Raw genomic sequence first — 15,973 nt, forward strand, 5'->3', positions numbered from 1 at the left:
ATCACCCAGCGGTGCCCCTATCGCCATTATCAGTGTTCAGTCTCCCCCATACTTTGGCTCTCTGGCAGCCATTACTAACAAGACCTGGCCCACAGTGTTGCCACAGTTTATCGGTCTTTGCCTCATCCTGGTGAAACACGTAAAAGTGGGTTCAGGTGTGGACTAGACACTGGCAAGAATAGCAGCGCTTTGGACTCTTGAAGGCTGTAATGCTGGCTCTTCAGTCTCCTCAGGGAGTTTGTGAGGAAACCTGTGAAGAGCTGACAAGACCTTAATGGGGTTTCCCAACAAACAAAGTTGATTTTAATCACTAGTGTTAATCCCTGTGCTTAAATAAAATGTTCCTGTGCTTAGATAATCTTACAAATGTGCCCCTGCTGTGCACTGTGTAATGGCTGTGTCTGACCGCACAGGGACATTGTCTGATCATACCACATTTCCTGGGCAGGGGGGAAGCAAAGGAGTATACAGAAATTACAGCATGGGATCACAGCTGATTTTTTCTGTGAGGTAAAACATTGCTTAAAAACAGGCAGGGAAATATTTTACCTCACACAAAGAATCATCTTTGATCCCATACTGTAAAGTCTGTATACTCCTTTACTGCCTGCCCTGCCCAGGAGCTGTGGTATGATCAGACCATGTTCCTGTACTGTCAGACACAGACATTACACAAGTACACAGAAGGGGCACAGTGATAAGATTATCTCAGCAAATTAACATTTTTTTTTAATACATGCAATTGTGGAAATTATTATTATTCCAAGATCTATTAATTAATTAAAATGTACTTTGCTCGTGGGAAAACCCATTTAACCCTTTCATGACCAAGCCTATTTTGACCTTAATGACCAGGCCATTTTTTGCAATTCTGACCAGTGTCCCTTTATGAGGTAATAACTCAGGAACGCTTCAACCGATCCTAACAATTCTGAGATTGTTTTTTCGTGACATATTGGGCTTCATGTTAGTGGTAAATTTAGGTCGATAATTTTTGCGTTTATTTGTGAAAAAATGGAAATTTGGTGAAAATTTTGAAAATTTCGCAATTTTCAAATTTTGAATTTTTATTCTGTTAAACCAGAGAGTTATGTGACACAAAATAGTTACTAGATAACATTTCCCACATGTCTACTTTACATCAGCACAATTTTGGAACAACATATTTTTTTGTTAGTGAGTTATAAGGGTTAAAATTTGACCAGCGATTTCTCATTTTTACAACAAAATTTACAAAACCATTTTTTTTAGGGACCACCTCACATTTGAAGTCACTTTGAGGGGTCTATATGGCAGAAAATACCCAAAAGTGACACCATTCTAAAAACTACACCCCTCAAGCTACTCAAAACTACATTCAAGAAGATTATTAACCCTTCAGGTGCTTCACAGGAGCTAAAGCAACGTGGAAGGAAAAAATGGACGTTTTAATTTTTCCAACAAAAATTTTCTTTTAGCATCAATTTTTTTCATTTTTACGTGGGTAACAGGATAAAATGGATCATAAAATTTGTTGGGCAATTTCTCCTGAGTACATCGATACCTCATATGTGGTCATAAACCACTGTTTGGGCGCACGGCAGGGCTCAGAAAGAAGGAGCGCCATTTGACTTTTTGAATGGAAAATATGCTGGAATATTTAGCATTTGCCATGTCGCGTTTGGAGAGCCCCTGTGCGCCTAAACATTGGAGCACCCCCACAAGTGACCCCATTTTGGAAACTAGACCCTCCAAGGAACTTATCTAGATGCATAATGAGCAATTTGAACCCCCAGGTGCTTCACAAATTGATCCGTAAAAAAAAAGTACTTTTTTTTCACAAAAATTTTCTTTTAACCTCAGTTTTTTTATTTTTACATGGGCAACAGGATAAAATGGATCCTAAAATTTGTTGGGCAATTTCTCCTGAATACACCGATACCTCATATGTGGTCATAAACCACTGTTTGTGCGCGCGGCAGGGCTCAGAAGGGAAGGAGCGCCATTTGACTTTTTGAATGGAAAATATGCTGGAATATTTAGCGGTTGCCATGTCGCGTTTGGAGAGCCCCTGTGTGCGTAAACATTGGAGCTCCCCCACAAATGACCCCATTTTGGAAACTAGACCCTCCAAGGAACTTATCTAGATGCGTAATCAGCAATTTGAACCCCCAGGTGCTTCACAAATTGATCCGTAAAAAAAAAGAAAAGTACTTTTTTTCACAAAAATGTTCTTTTAGTCTCAGTTTTTTCATATTCACATGGGCAACAGGATAAAATGGATCCTAAAATTTGTTGGGCAATTTCTCCTGAGTACACCGATACCTCATATGTGGTCATAAACCACTGTTTGGGTGCACGGCAGGGCCTGGAAGGGAAGGAGCGCCATTTGACTTTTTGAATGGAAAATTAGCTCCAATCGTTAGCGGACACCATGTCGTGTTTGGAGAGCCCCTGTGTGCCTAAACATTGGAGCTCCCCCTCAAGTGACCCCATTTTGGAAACTAGACCCCCTAAGGAGCTTATCTAGATGTGTGGTGAGCACTCTGAACCCCCAAGTGCTTCACAGAAGTTTATAGCGCAGAACCGTGAAAATAAAAAATATTTTTTTTCCCTCAAAAAATGATTTTTAGCCCACTATTTTTTATTTTCACAAGGGTAATAAGATAAATTGGACCCCAAAAGTTGTTGTCCAGTTTGTCCTGAGTACGCTGGTGCCCCATAAGTGGGGGGACCACTGTTTGGGCACACGTTGGGGCTCGGAAGGGAAGTAGTGACATTTTGAAATGTCGACTTGATGGAATGGTCTGCGGGCGTCATGTTACGTTTGCAGACCCCCTGACAGAGGCGTATCTAGGCTCTCTGGCACCCGGGGCAAGAATTCGGTTCGGCGCCCCCCCCCCGCCCAAGTACATATGCGACTTGCACACTTAGCCATGTACCGACGAGCTGCTCTTCCTAATGCTCTCAATGTTCAGTAAAAAACTGAGAGAAGCAGGAAGAGAAGCTAGTTGTCAAGTATGAAAATCGCATATGAGTGAAGTGTCCATGTGATGACTATTGGAACCTGCAGAGCTGAATCCTGACAACGAATGCACTGCACACTTTTAGGATTCTCCCTTGCTGATGTACCGTCATGTCAGCACAAGTATGTGATGTGTATACTTCTGGCCACACTCCTACTAGACGTGCCTGGCCTCGCTCTGTTCATTTTCATTGAGTGAGGCCACACACGTCTAGTCAGCATGTGACCACATGTATGTAAATTACCGGCACGAGACAATCCTGACAGCGTTCAGTGAGCACTGTGAGAATTCAGAAGTCTGCAGTCACATAGAATGACTGCAGACTCAGCACAAACCAGGAGAACCCCTGTAATGCTCCTAACAAATAAAAACATGAGAATTAGTCAGTGTCACAAATAATATTTACATCCAGGTACCTTATAGATGACGTCGTCTCTGGAGTCGGTCTCCTTTTCTTCTTCTTGTCCAGACCCCATGATGAGTTTTCTCATCCACAGCCGTCTCTGCAGACTTCCATCTTCTCCGGTCTTCTGCAGCAAATCTCCACACGATGCTCTTAAATATAGAAGTGTCATTATAATGCTCCTAAATACAAATATCTGCAATACAGTGTATACTGTCTCCTCACACTATTCCCCTCCCTCCTCATACTGTCTCCTCTAACATCCCCTCTGTTCATCATACTGTCTCCTCATATATTTACCCCCTCACTCTCTATACTGTCTGCTCACACGTACCCCCGACTCCCCATACTGTGTCTGCACACATCCCATCACCCTCACTCCCCATACTGTGTCCACATACATTCACCCGTTCGCTCCCCATACTGTCTGCACCCGTCCCCCATACTGTTTCCTCATACATACTCTTTATTTTGTGTCCTCAAATCTCCCCACACATTAAATCCCCCCATCCCCAATCCCCCACACACATTAAGTACCCCCCATCCCCACTCCAAATCCCCCCACACACATTAAATAACCCCCATCCACACTCCAAATCCCTCACACACATTAAATAACCCCTCATCCCGACTCCAAATCCCCCCACACATTAACCCAATCCCCACTCATTAACCCCCACACACATTAACCCCCATCCCCACACATTAACCCCCATCCCCATTCATAAACCCCCCCACACATTAGCCCAATCCCCACTCCAAATCCCCCCACCCCCACTCCAAATACCCCCACACATTAACCCCAACCACACTCATTAACCCCCCACACACATTAACCCCCATCCCCACTCATTAACTCCCGCACACATTAACCCAATCCCCACTCATTAACCCCCATCACCACTCCAAATCCCCCCACATTAAATAACCCCCATCTCCACTCCAAATACCCCCACACATTAACCCCATCCCCACTCATTAACCCCCACACACATTAACCCCATCCCCACTCATTAACACCCCCACACATTAACCCCCATCCCCATTCATTAACCCCCACACACATTAACCCCCATCCCCACTCATTAACGCCCCCACACATTAACCCCCATCCCCATTCATTAACCCCGCACACATTAACCCAATCCCCACTCATTAACCCCATCACCACTCCAAATCCCCCCACACATTAAATAACCCCATCACCACTCCAAATCCCCCCACACATTAAATAACCCCCATCACCACTCCAAATCCCCCCACACATTAAATAACCCCCATCACCACTCCAAATCCCCCCACATTAAATAACCTCCATCTCCACTCCTAATCCCCCCACACATTAACCCAATCCCCACTCATTAACCCCCATCCCCTCTACAAATCCCCCCCCATCTCCACTCATTAACTCCCCCTCATCTCCCATCTTCGGTGGTTTCTTCAGCTCCACAGAGGAGCACACTTACCACCAGCATTTGCTTTGGGCGCCGGGGAGTGACGTCAGCAGCGTGATCACATGACCTGATCACGCTGCTGACGTCGCTCTGGCCCGGCGGTCAGAGCTGCAATTTCACTGGCGTCTGTATAGACGCCAGTACAATTGTTCCCTTTGAGCCGGCGCGGCCTCCTTCTCTGCGCCGGCTGTCAGCTTGACAGCTGACACAGAGAACCACCGACTCTCAGGCGGGGGGGCGGCAGAACGCAGCCGCCAGGGAGGACACTGCGGACCGCTGCATTAGGCGGCCCGACTGCGCCCCCCTGCTGGCTGCGCCCGGGACAACTGCCCCGGCTGCCCCCCCCTAGATACGCCCCTGGCCCCTGATGTGCCGAAACAGTGGAAACCCCCACAAATGACCCCATTTTGGAAACTAGACCCCCTAAAGAGCTTATCTAGATGTGTGGTGAGCACGTTGAACCCCCAAGTGCTTCACAGAAGTGTATAACGCAGAACCGTGAAAATAAAAAATATTTATTTTTCCCTCAAAAAATGATTTTTAGCCCATTATTTTTTATTTTCACAAGGGTAATAAGATAAATTGGACCCCAAAAGTTGTTGTCCAGTTTGTCCTGAGTACGCTGGTACCCCATAAGTGGGGGGTAAGCACTGTTTGGGCACACGTTGGGGCTCGGAAGGGAAGTAGTGACGTTTTGAAATGTCGACTTGATGGAATGGTCTGCGGGCGTCATATTACGTTTGGAGAGCCACTGATGTTCCTAAACAGTGGAAACACCCCACAAGTGACCCCATTTTGGAAACTAGACCACCCAGGGAACTAATCTAGATGTGTGGTGAGCATGTTGAACCCCCGAGTGCTTCACAGAAGTTTATAACGCAGAGCCGTGAAAATAAAAAATAATTTTTTCTCCACAAAAATTATTTTTTTAGCCCCCAATTTTTAATTTTCCCAAGGGTAACAGGAGAAATTAGACCCCCAAAGTTCTTGGCCAATTTTTCCTGAGTACACTGATACCCCATATGTGGGGGTAAACCACTGTTTGGGCACACGTCAAGGCTCGGAATGGAGGCAGCACTGTTCGACTTTTTGAACGCAAAATTGGCTGGAATAAATGGTGGCGCCATGTCGTGTTTGGAGACCCCCTGATATGCCTAAACAGTGGAAACCCCTCAATTCTATCTCTAACCCTAACCCCAACACACCCCTAACCCTAATCCCAACTCTAATCATAACCCCAATACACCCCTAACCCTAATCCCAACTCTAACACTAATCACAAACCTAACCCTAATCCCAACCCCAACCCACCCCTAACCCTAGCCCTAACCCTAGCCCTAACCCTAGCCCTAGCCCTTATCCCTAACCCTAACCATAGCCCTAACTCTAACCCTAGCCTTTGCCCTAACCCTAGCCCTATTTCTAACCCTAACCCTATTTCTAACCCTAATTGAAAAATAAAAATATTTTATTATTTGTCCCTATGGGGGGTGATAAGGGGGGCGGTGATTTACTTTTTTGTTTATTTTGATCACTGTGAGAGTTTATCACAGTGATCAAAATAAAAAAAATGAATCTGCCGCTGGGAAATGCCGGCGCGCGCACTGTGCATGCGCCCGCCATTTTCCAAGATGGCGGCGCCCATGGACCGGGACGGCTGGACAGCGGGACACCGGGACGGCCAGGGGGGTTAGTGAGCATCGTGGGGGGGATCAGAAGGTAGGGGGGAATGGAGGGAAGGGGGCAGATTGTGACAGCGGCTGCCGATCGCCACCGTCAGTTGGTGGGGGGGTTAACTTAGTGTCTCCAGCCATGTCCGATGCTATTTCAGCATCGGCCATGGCTGGATTGTAATATTTCATCAATTTTCATTGACGATATATTACTATCGCTCTGATTGGCTGTTTCACTTTTAACAGCCAATCAGAGTGATCGTAGCCACGTGGGGGTGAAGCCACGCCCCCTGTGGTGAAGAACAAAGCCCCCTGTATCTGCGGGTCGGGTGACCTATCAGTGACCCCAGTCACCCGACCCGCAGGGGGGCTTTAAAGTCATGACGCCACATAGGCATCACTGGTCAGATTGGCACCAGTTTTCCTGATGCCTATGTGGTGTCATTGGTCGGGAAGGGGTTAAGGCCAAGATTGTGGCAGAGGGAAGTGTGTTATGAGGGCTTGCAAAGCAGAAAAGAAATAGTACAGCTAAGTTTGCAGAGAGGCTCAATGTATGACATCTGGCATAGAGATGTAGAAGAATTGATTCAGAGATGTAGCAGAGTTGACTTTGCACAGACACTCAAAATAGCAGTAGAGGAACCACAGAAAAGCAGAGCAAAAGCATGAATTGTTCCCAGTCATGCAGAAGCAGGATGCCCATTACCTGGATACTCAGGCAGCGTACTCACATCAATGGTAGAAGATTTACAAAGTAAAATATCAATATTTGCAGATGATACCAAACTATGTAAAGCAGTCAATGCAAGAGAAGATAGTATTCTGCTACAGATGGATCTGGATAAGTTGGAAATTTGGGCAGAAAGGTGTGGTTTTAATAATGATAAATGTAAGATTATACACATGGGAAGAAGGAATCAATATCACCATTACACACTGAATGGGAAACCATTGGGTAAATCTGACATGGAGAAGGACTTGGGGATCCTAGTTAATGATAAACTTAGCTGGAACAGCCAGTGCCAGGCAGCAGCTGCCAAGGCAAACGGGATCATGGGGTGCATTAAAAAAAAGTCTGGATACACATGATGAGAGCATTATACTGCCTCTGTACAAATCCCAGGTTAGACTGCACATGGAGTACTGTGTACAGTTTTGGGCACCGGTGCTCAGGAAGGATATAATGGAACTAGAGCGGGTACAAAGAAGGGCAACAAAATGAATAAAGGGGATGGGGGAGCTACATACCCAGAGAGATTAGCAAAATTAGGATTGTTTAGTCCAGAAAAAAAGACGACTGAGGGACAATCTAATAAACATGTATAAGTATATAAGGGGACAATACATATATCTCTCTGAGGATCTGTTTATACCAAGGAATGTGTCGGTCACAAGGGGGCATTCTCTGCGTCTGGAGAAGAGAAGTTTTTTCCACCAACATAGAAGAGGAATCAGTGAGAATCTGGAATTCCTTGCCTGAGGAGGTGGCTATGGTGAACTCAGTCGAGGGGTTCAGGAAAGGCCTGGATGTCTTCCTGGAGCGTAACAATATTGTATCTTACAGTTATTAGGTTCTTTAGAAGGACGTAGATCAGGGGATTTATTCTGAGGAATATAGGCTGAACTGGATGGACAAATATCTTTTTTCAGCCTTGCAAAATATGTTACTATGTTACTATGTAACATATACTCCAGGACTCAGGAGCTTTTCCCAGTACATATATTAACCCCTTTCCGACATTGGGCATAATAGTACGCCCACATCGGACTCCCTCCCTTTGATGTGGGCTTCAGCGTCGCAAAAATAAGCTCTCACCCAACTCGAGATCACGAAAGATGGAGACACTACGGGTATCGGAAAATGGCATCACTTAAATAAAAAAAAAGAACCTAGACATGTTTGGTGTCTATGAACTCGTAATGACCTGGAGAATCATAGTGGAAGGTCAGTTTTAGCATTTAGTGAACCTAGTAAAAAAGCAAAACAAAAAACAAGTGTGAGATTGCAATTTTTTGCAATTTCACCGGACTTGGAATTTTTTTTCCCTTTTTCCAGTACATGATATGTTAAAACCAATGGTATCGTTCAAGAGTACAACTCGTCCTGCAAAAACCAAGCCCTGACATGGCCATATTGAAAAATAAATAAGTTAAGGCCCTGTCACACACAGTGATCTCGCTAGCTAGATCGCTGATTTTGTGATGCCACGGCGATCTCGCCAGCAAGATCGCTGTGTGTGATGGGGATCAGCGACTGCCCCCCCCCCCCCGCCGGGTATCGCTGATCGTGCACGATCGTCCTGGGCCGTTTTTTAATAGCTGGTCTCCCGCTGGCCAGCACGCATCGCTGTGTGTGGCCGCGAGAGACCAGCGATCAGCGACGCTGGTTTCCAATGTAAACATCGGGTGCTCTTAGAAACCCGCTCTTTACCTTAGATACCAGCGCACGCTGCTTTCCAAGGTAAACAGCGGGTATCCAAGAGCCGCACGGCTCTTAGATACCCGATGTTTACATTGGAAACCAGCTTGTTCGCTGGTCCTGATCGTGGAGGGGCTGTCTATGTGACAGCTCACCAGTGAACAGCCTAACGATGTCTCAGCGATCCCATCCATGTCGGATCGTTGGTGGGATCGCTGGGACATCGTTATATGTAACGGGGCCTTTATGTCTCCTCGAAGAAGGGGAGCAAAAAATGAAAACGCAAAACCAAAAATACCTCCGGTCATGAAGGGGTTAAACAGAGACCTAATCACTTGGGGTAAACATAGCCCAGCATATTGTTTATATCAAAACATAAAAAATATAATACTAGATGACAGTTTACCAACCTTGAGAAAATGCACAAGAACGGTGGCAGTAAAAACTACTATTTGTTAGTCAAAAAAAACTAACATCGCACATAAAATCTAACTATCACATAATATCTTTGTCCAAAAAAGATGTAATAAAAAATCATGGCTTTTGGAAGACGTCAAAGGGAAAAAAAAAGGAAAAAAATTGTATGGTCCAGAAAGTCCAAAATAAGAGTATGTGCACACTGCGTCTATTAGACGCATAATTTCTTTGGTGAAGACACCGGCAGTCGTTTTCATCCTCCTCATAACTCCAATTCATTTCTATGGGAAAAATACCACAGAGTTTTTGAGATTTTTTTTTTCTGAAAAGGTTTTGAAAAAATCCTGGGGAAAAAAGTGCATGTCACTTCTTTGAAGTTTCTTTGATCCTTATGGCTATGTGTACACGTTGCCGATTTTGATGTGGATCCACAGTGTTTTTTTTCAGCGCAGATTTGCATCAAATCCGCAGTGTTGTGCACAGGCAATGTTAGTTTATGGTCAATGAAGAATTGCTGTGCACATGCTGCGGAAAAATCCGCGCAGATTTGCAGCGTTTTTTTTCCACAGCATGTCAGTTCTTTTTGCGGATCCGCAGCCGTTTTCCAGTCTGGCACATGAAAAAAAACGATATAACTTTGACACAAAACTGGAGGCTGCGCTACAATTATGCGACTTTTGGTGTTCTCATATCATTGTCTTCCATAAAAGCTTCTGGGAGGAAATGAACTTTATTCAGGTTCTTCATTTGGGTTTCAGTCACAGAGGCAGCACTGGTGCAGGTTCAGTCATCACTTTGTGTAAAGAGCGGCGGCTGTAACCGCACCCCCGACACTGACTGACATGATGGCAAAGAAAAGACGATGGCAGGACCACGAAGCGCGTTTCGTGTGTAAAATACCTCTTTATTAAGGGATATTGAGTGTGGTGGCAGATAGGATTTTTTATCTCACTATTAACGGGTCACGCTGTTATCCACGTGATCCGTGGTGAGTGAATGGAAGAGCTCCTGTGGCACATGCGCGCTATACCCGCAGGGTCCCTCAATTTGCAAATTCGCCCCCAGCCAAAACAGTATTTTACATGCAAAACATGCGTCAAGGTCCTGCCATCCAGTTCTCCTTGCCAGCCTGAGCCTCTGCACTTGTGGTAAGATGTACCTTCCCCAACCCTGCATTTATGCCCACTTGGTCTGAGATGGATATGCATTTATGGGCTGGTGTTGTTTGCTCTTACTCATAATATATTCCACATACATGTCACTTGATTTGGTGTGTTCTTTCATGTACTCATGGCTGGCTATTGCTTGTTTGTCTTTTCTACGTACCTCGTTATGATAATTGTGAATTTTAAAGAAATTTGTTGAATATAAATTACTACTTTAACCTTTCTACTCTGCATTCTCCTATTTTCACAGCTAATGCACCAATTATATATGCCCTTCAGTAACCTTAAAGTAAAAATAGACAGGTAATACCTACATAGCACAAATGTGATATTAAGGGGTTGTTCCCTAATTTGTCATAGGTATCCTATCCTTCATATGTAATTCAGGTGTCTGGGAAAGCTGTGTAAAAGATTTTGCAGAAGATAAACACAGGACTGACAGTTCTGGACGATCAGTATCCAGGTTCAGAGTAATGGAGGATGTACGGGTGCTTCTCACAAAATTAGAATATCATCAAAAAGTTAATTTATTTCAGTTCTTCAATACAAAAAGTGAAACTCATATATTATATAGAGTCATTACAAACCGAGTGATCTATTTCACGTGTTTATTTCTGTTAATGTTGATGATTATGGCTTACAGCCAATTAAAATCCAACAGTCATTATCTCAGTAAATTACAATAATTAACAAAAAACACCTGCAAAGGCTGCCTAAGCTTTTAAAAAGGATCCTAAAGCTCCTGTCTCACATAGCGAGATCGCTAGCGAGATCACTGAAGCGTCACTGATTTTATGACGCAACAGCGACCTCGCCAGCAATCTCGTTTTGTGTGACACGCAGCAGCGACCGGCCCCCCCGCTGGATATCGCTGATCTTGCTCGAATGTCCTGGGCCATTTTTCATCGTTGGCGTCCTGCTGGCCAGCATGCATCGCTGTGTTTGACGCAGACGAGCGACCTCGTTGGCGACGCAGAACTCAGGGACGCAGGCGGGAATCGTCAGAAAAGCTGCTGTGTGACAAGGTACCAACGACTGCTGAGGTCGTTATATGGATCGCCGGATCGTTGCTGCATCGCTGAAGAGATCTGCCTGTTTGGCAGCTTACTAGCAACCATTTAGCGATGCACTAGCGATCCTTACCAGGTCGCATCATTGTCGGGGTCGCTGGTGCGTCGCTAAGTGAGACGGGACCCTTTGTCTGTTTCAGTAGGCTCTACAATCATGGGGAAGACTGCTGAATTGACATATGTCCAGAAGGCAGTCACTGACACACTCCACAAGGAGGGTAAGCCACAAACGGTGATTGCTAAAGAAGCTGGCTGTTCACAGAGTGCTGTATCCAAGCATATTCATGGAAAGTTAGGTGGAAGGAAAAAGTGTGGTATTGTAAGGGGGTCAGGGCTTAGCCCCTCTAATGCTCATGCTGCTATGTATATTTACCTGTATATAATTGTAATATATTGCATTGTGTCGTATTTTCGTATCTTTGTACTATATGTAAGATAGGGACAGTGCAGTTAGGAAAAGGGCCACTAGATGGGGGAACTGAGTACACTGCTTAGGATGGTTTACTTGCAGGACACTTAGAAGTTAATAGTAGGAGGGATAACTGGGGAATAAGGTAGTGAGATTTCCTGGATATAGTCAATCAGGGCTAGACCCCTGTGTGCTGCTCAGATGGCCTCTGGCTTGGGCTGCCTAGCTACCACGAAATGTTTTGAAGTAGAACCCCAGCCATCCAAGGAAAGAGTGGGAGTATAAAGGAAGAAGAGAAGAGTTAAGAGCACAGTATATGCAGCAATGTAGTGAAGAAGTTACAGAAGAAGTTTGGGTACAGAAGAAGTTAGAGTGGGCCACCGTCAAAGTGCGCGGGCAGAATAACCATTGAAGGGGTGGATGACCCAATAGATAGGATTTCCATGTCTGGACTGAAGTCGGCTTCAGGGAGATATATTGAAGTGGTGTTTTCACCTGGCTCCTCTTCCCGTTATATCTTTGTGGCCTATTCCTGTGAAGAAGAAGAAGTTATGGAAAGACGAAGAAAATGCATTGCTGGTACTGTGACAAATGTGCTGGAAGTGTTATGGATGTGCTGTTTCCTGAAGAAAATAAATCCGTTTTGTTTAAAGTTGCTTTGGACTCTGCCTCCTGTCTTTTGAACGCAAGGAAGAATGGGGGACACAGCAGGGAAGAAGCAGCGGCCGGCACAGTGAGTATGGATTGTGCTGACATGAATATAACCCTGTCGCTATTTTACAGTAGAAAAAAAGTGCACAAGCAACCGGGATAACCGCAGCCTTGAAAGGATTGTTAAGAAAAGGACATTCCTTTTGGTGATCAGGCCGGGACTGAGGAAAGTTCCCTCTAGTCTTATAAACGTTATTAGAGAAAGCACCTAATTGTCTCGCAACTCGTCACTGCATCCTGCGTACCTGCAAACACCACATTTGGCGTAGTCGGCAGGATACAGTCTCCGAGCGCAGGTGGCGGTGCGCCTGATCAGAGTGGGGCTGCGGGCGCTGATGATGATGGGGGTCCCCGCACCAGCATCTCCCTGGGGGCTATGCTAAGTAACTTGCCCCGGTTTTCTGGCTCCGATACCCTGTTGTGGAGCTGGATCGAACGTATGCGGGGCCTCTTCCGTATGCACCCCATGACCCCCGATTTAGAGGCTGAGGTGGCCCTTATGGCGCTAGATGGGGAAGCCCTGAAGTCGGTTATGTTGAGACCCTCGGGGTGTCACAACACCTTCGCCAGTGTCTTACAGATCCTGGAAGAGACCCACGGGGATCCAACAGATGTGGGGGAGTTGAGAACCCGGTTGTTCAGTCGGATGCAGGGGGAGGGGAAGACCATCACCCAGTATATGAACGCCTTCCAGGAGCTATAGAAAGGAAGGATGGAATAGGAGTAGGGCCTATCGACGTTACCCTGCATGACCTATTAGTGACTGGACTCCGGGACCCGCTAATCAAGCAGGCATTGCGGGAACAGGTCCGAGTGAACCCACGTTTAGACTTCTCCGAAGTGGGGAGTCAGGGCCCGGTGCGAGAGCAAGAGCAGGGGATGACAGCTCCTGTGGGGAAGGCCCGGAGCCTGGAGTCTTCCGTAAGCGTTGTCGAAGAACCTCAATGGATCAAGGAAATGAGACAAGAACTGAAGAGTATCCGGGGCGAGCTGGCTGAAGTGAAGAAAAGAACGGAGCCCGTGCCCGGCCGACCTGGCTACAATTCCAGGCCCTGGGGGCCTCGCAATACCCGGGGTGGCCGAGCCTCACCGCCCCGATGTTATGAGTGTGGAAAACTGGGCCACTTTGCGCGGGAGTGTCCGCGGTGTGGGAAATACCCACCCCGGCGGACATTAAACTAGAGGGCTCTGGGCATGGGGGACGCCGCTCGGAGCCAGAAGCCACAATGAGGGGTGGTGGAAGTCCCGAAAAACTGGTCGCTGAGTGCCCAATAGTATGGGCCGAAGTCGAAGGTCGTGCTGTACGGTGCCTAGTGGATACAGGGTCGCAGGTAACGACCATGCCGGCAACGTACTTCCAGCAGCATTTTCCGGAAGCGGCAAGGCCCCAGTGGGGGCCCATGGAACGACTAGTGGCCACAAACCAACTGCCGGTACCTGTCGCCGGAGTGGTGTGGCTTCAGATGACATTATGTGGTAAATCCCTCGGCCGCCGGGGAGTGGTCCTAACCCAAGGAGAGACTAAAGACCGTCATCCAATCATCTTGGGCATGAACGTACTGCGGGAGTTCGGCAATATACTCCTCAACGATGCCACGCAGGAGACCCTAAGTCAGTGGGGTTCTCGCACGGCCCAGGGGCAGGTCTTCCAGCGGTTGGTGCGGGAGGCGCGAGTGCTCCAGGAGTGTCAGGAGAGTGAGGCACTGGGCAAGGTCATCGCACCGGCGGCCCCTCCGCTCGTGCTTCCTCCGGGGCAGACGGTGGTGGCTCTGCCGATCCGCGCCCCGATACCACTGGAGGGCGTGGAGGTGCAGGTGGAACCATGTTACTCGGAGTGCCTGCACCCTGGCATCCTGGTGGCCCGCTCCCTGGCCACAGTGCGGGAAGGGACCGTCTTGGTAAGTTGTGTCAACCTGGAAGATCAGGATATCGCCCTGAAGCCCCTAAACTAGTGAGGCCATTGGAGGAGATGTTGCCAGACCCCGTGGTCCAGTTGAGGGTGCAACCCGAAGATCCCTGGGCAGTGACGGTAGGAACCCAACAGGCTGCCGCATCCTCGGCCCAAGAAAAAGGTTGAGTCATCCTGGAGAGAATGCAGGCCGAACTTTCCGGCCTAGCGCCAGCCCAGCTTCTCCAAGTAGAGACACTTGTTGGACAATTTTACAGTGTCTTCACCAGCCATGAGGACGACTTCGGATGTACCACGGCCATCACACATGGGATCCCCATGGCAGGAGCGGCCCCCATCAGGGAGCGATATCGGCAAATACCACCGCAGCTATACCAGGAAGTGAAAACTCTGCTAGCCCAAATGCTCCGGAAGGGGGTCATACGAGAAAGCCAAAGCCCTTGGGCAGCCCCTATTGTCCTGGTTCGGAAAAAAGATGGCACTTTGCGTTTTTGCGTGGATTATCGGAAGTTGAACCCCTGCACCATCAAGGATTCGTATCCACTGCCCCGCATAGAAGAGTCTCTGTCCGCTCTGGGGAACGCAACGTACTTTTCAACCCTTGACCTGGCCAGTGGGTACTGGCAGGTGCCGATGTCGGAGGAAGACAGTGCCAAGACGGCATTCATCCTTGCCATGGGACTGTTCGAGTTCAATCGGATGCCGTTTGGGCATCGCCCCAGGAACTTTCCAGCGGTTGATGGAGCGGTGTCTAGGAGACCTCAACTTTGAAGCCACGTTGATATACCTGGACGATATTATCATCTACTCCGCCATGTTCGAGGACCACCTGAAGCGGTTGGGGCAGGTGCTCGGCCGGCTGCAGAAGTACGGGTTAAAGGTAAAGCCCCAGAAATGCCACCTGTTCCACACCCAAATCGAGTACCTGGGGCATACCATCTCGGCAGAGGGCGTCCGACCATCCCTGGAAAAGGTCGCTGCCATCCAGGGGTGGCCTACCCCCGAGACGTGAAGGACGTGTGGCCTTCTTGGGGCTGGCCGGCTATTACCGTCGGTTCGTGAAGAATTTTGCACGCCGAGCTCAAGCCCTGCATGACCTGCTGAAGGGGGCTCCCGCCGGGGCGAATAGACGGAAGATCCAGTGGCAGCAATCGCAAGAGGATGCGTTTCAAGATCTCAAGGCTGCTCTCTCGGACGCCCCGGTATTGGCATATGCGGATTTCTCGCAACCGTTCATCCTGCATACCGACGGGAGCCTTCAGGGACTAGGAGCTGTGTTGTCACAGGTGCAGGACGGCCGGGAGAAAGTGATCGCCTATGGTAGCCGGTCGTTGCAC

The sequence above is a fragment of the Dendrobates tinctorius genome, unplaced genomic scaffold (genome assembly GCF_039654945.1).
Source record: "Dendrobates tinctorius isolate UK_male_01 unplaced genomic scaffold, ASM3965494v1 ptg000065l, whole genome shotgun sequence".
In the NCBI taxonomy this organism is placed as follows: Eukaryota; Metazoa; Chordata; class Amphibia; order Anura; family Dendrobatidae; genus Dendrobates; species Dendrobates tinctorius.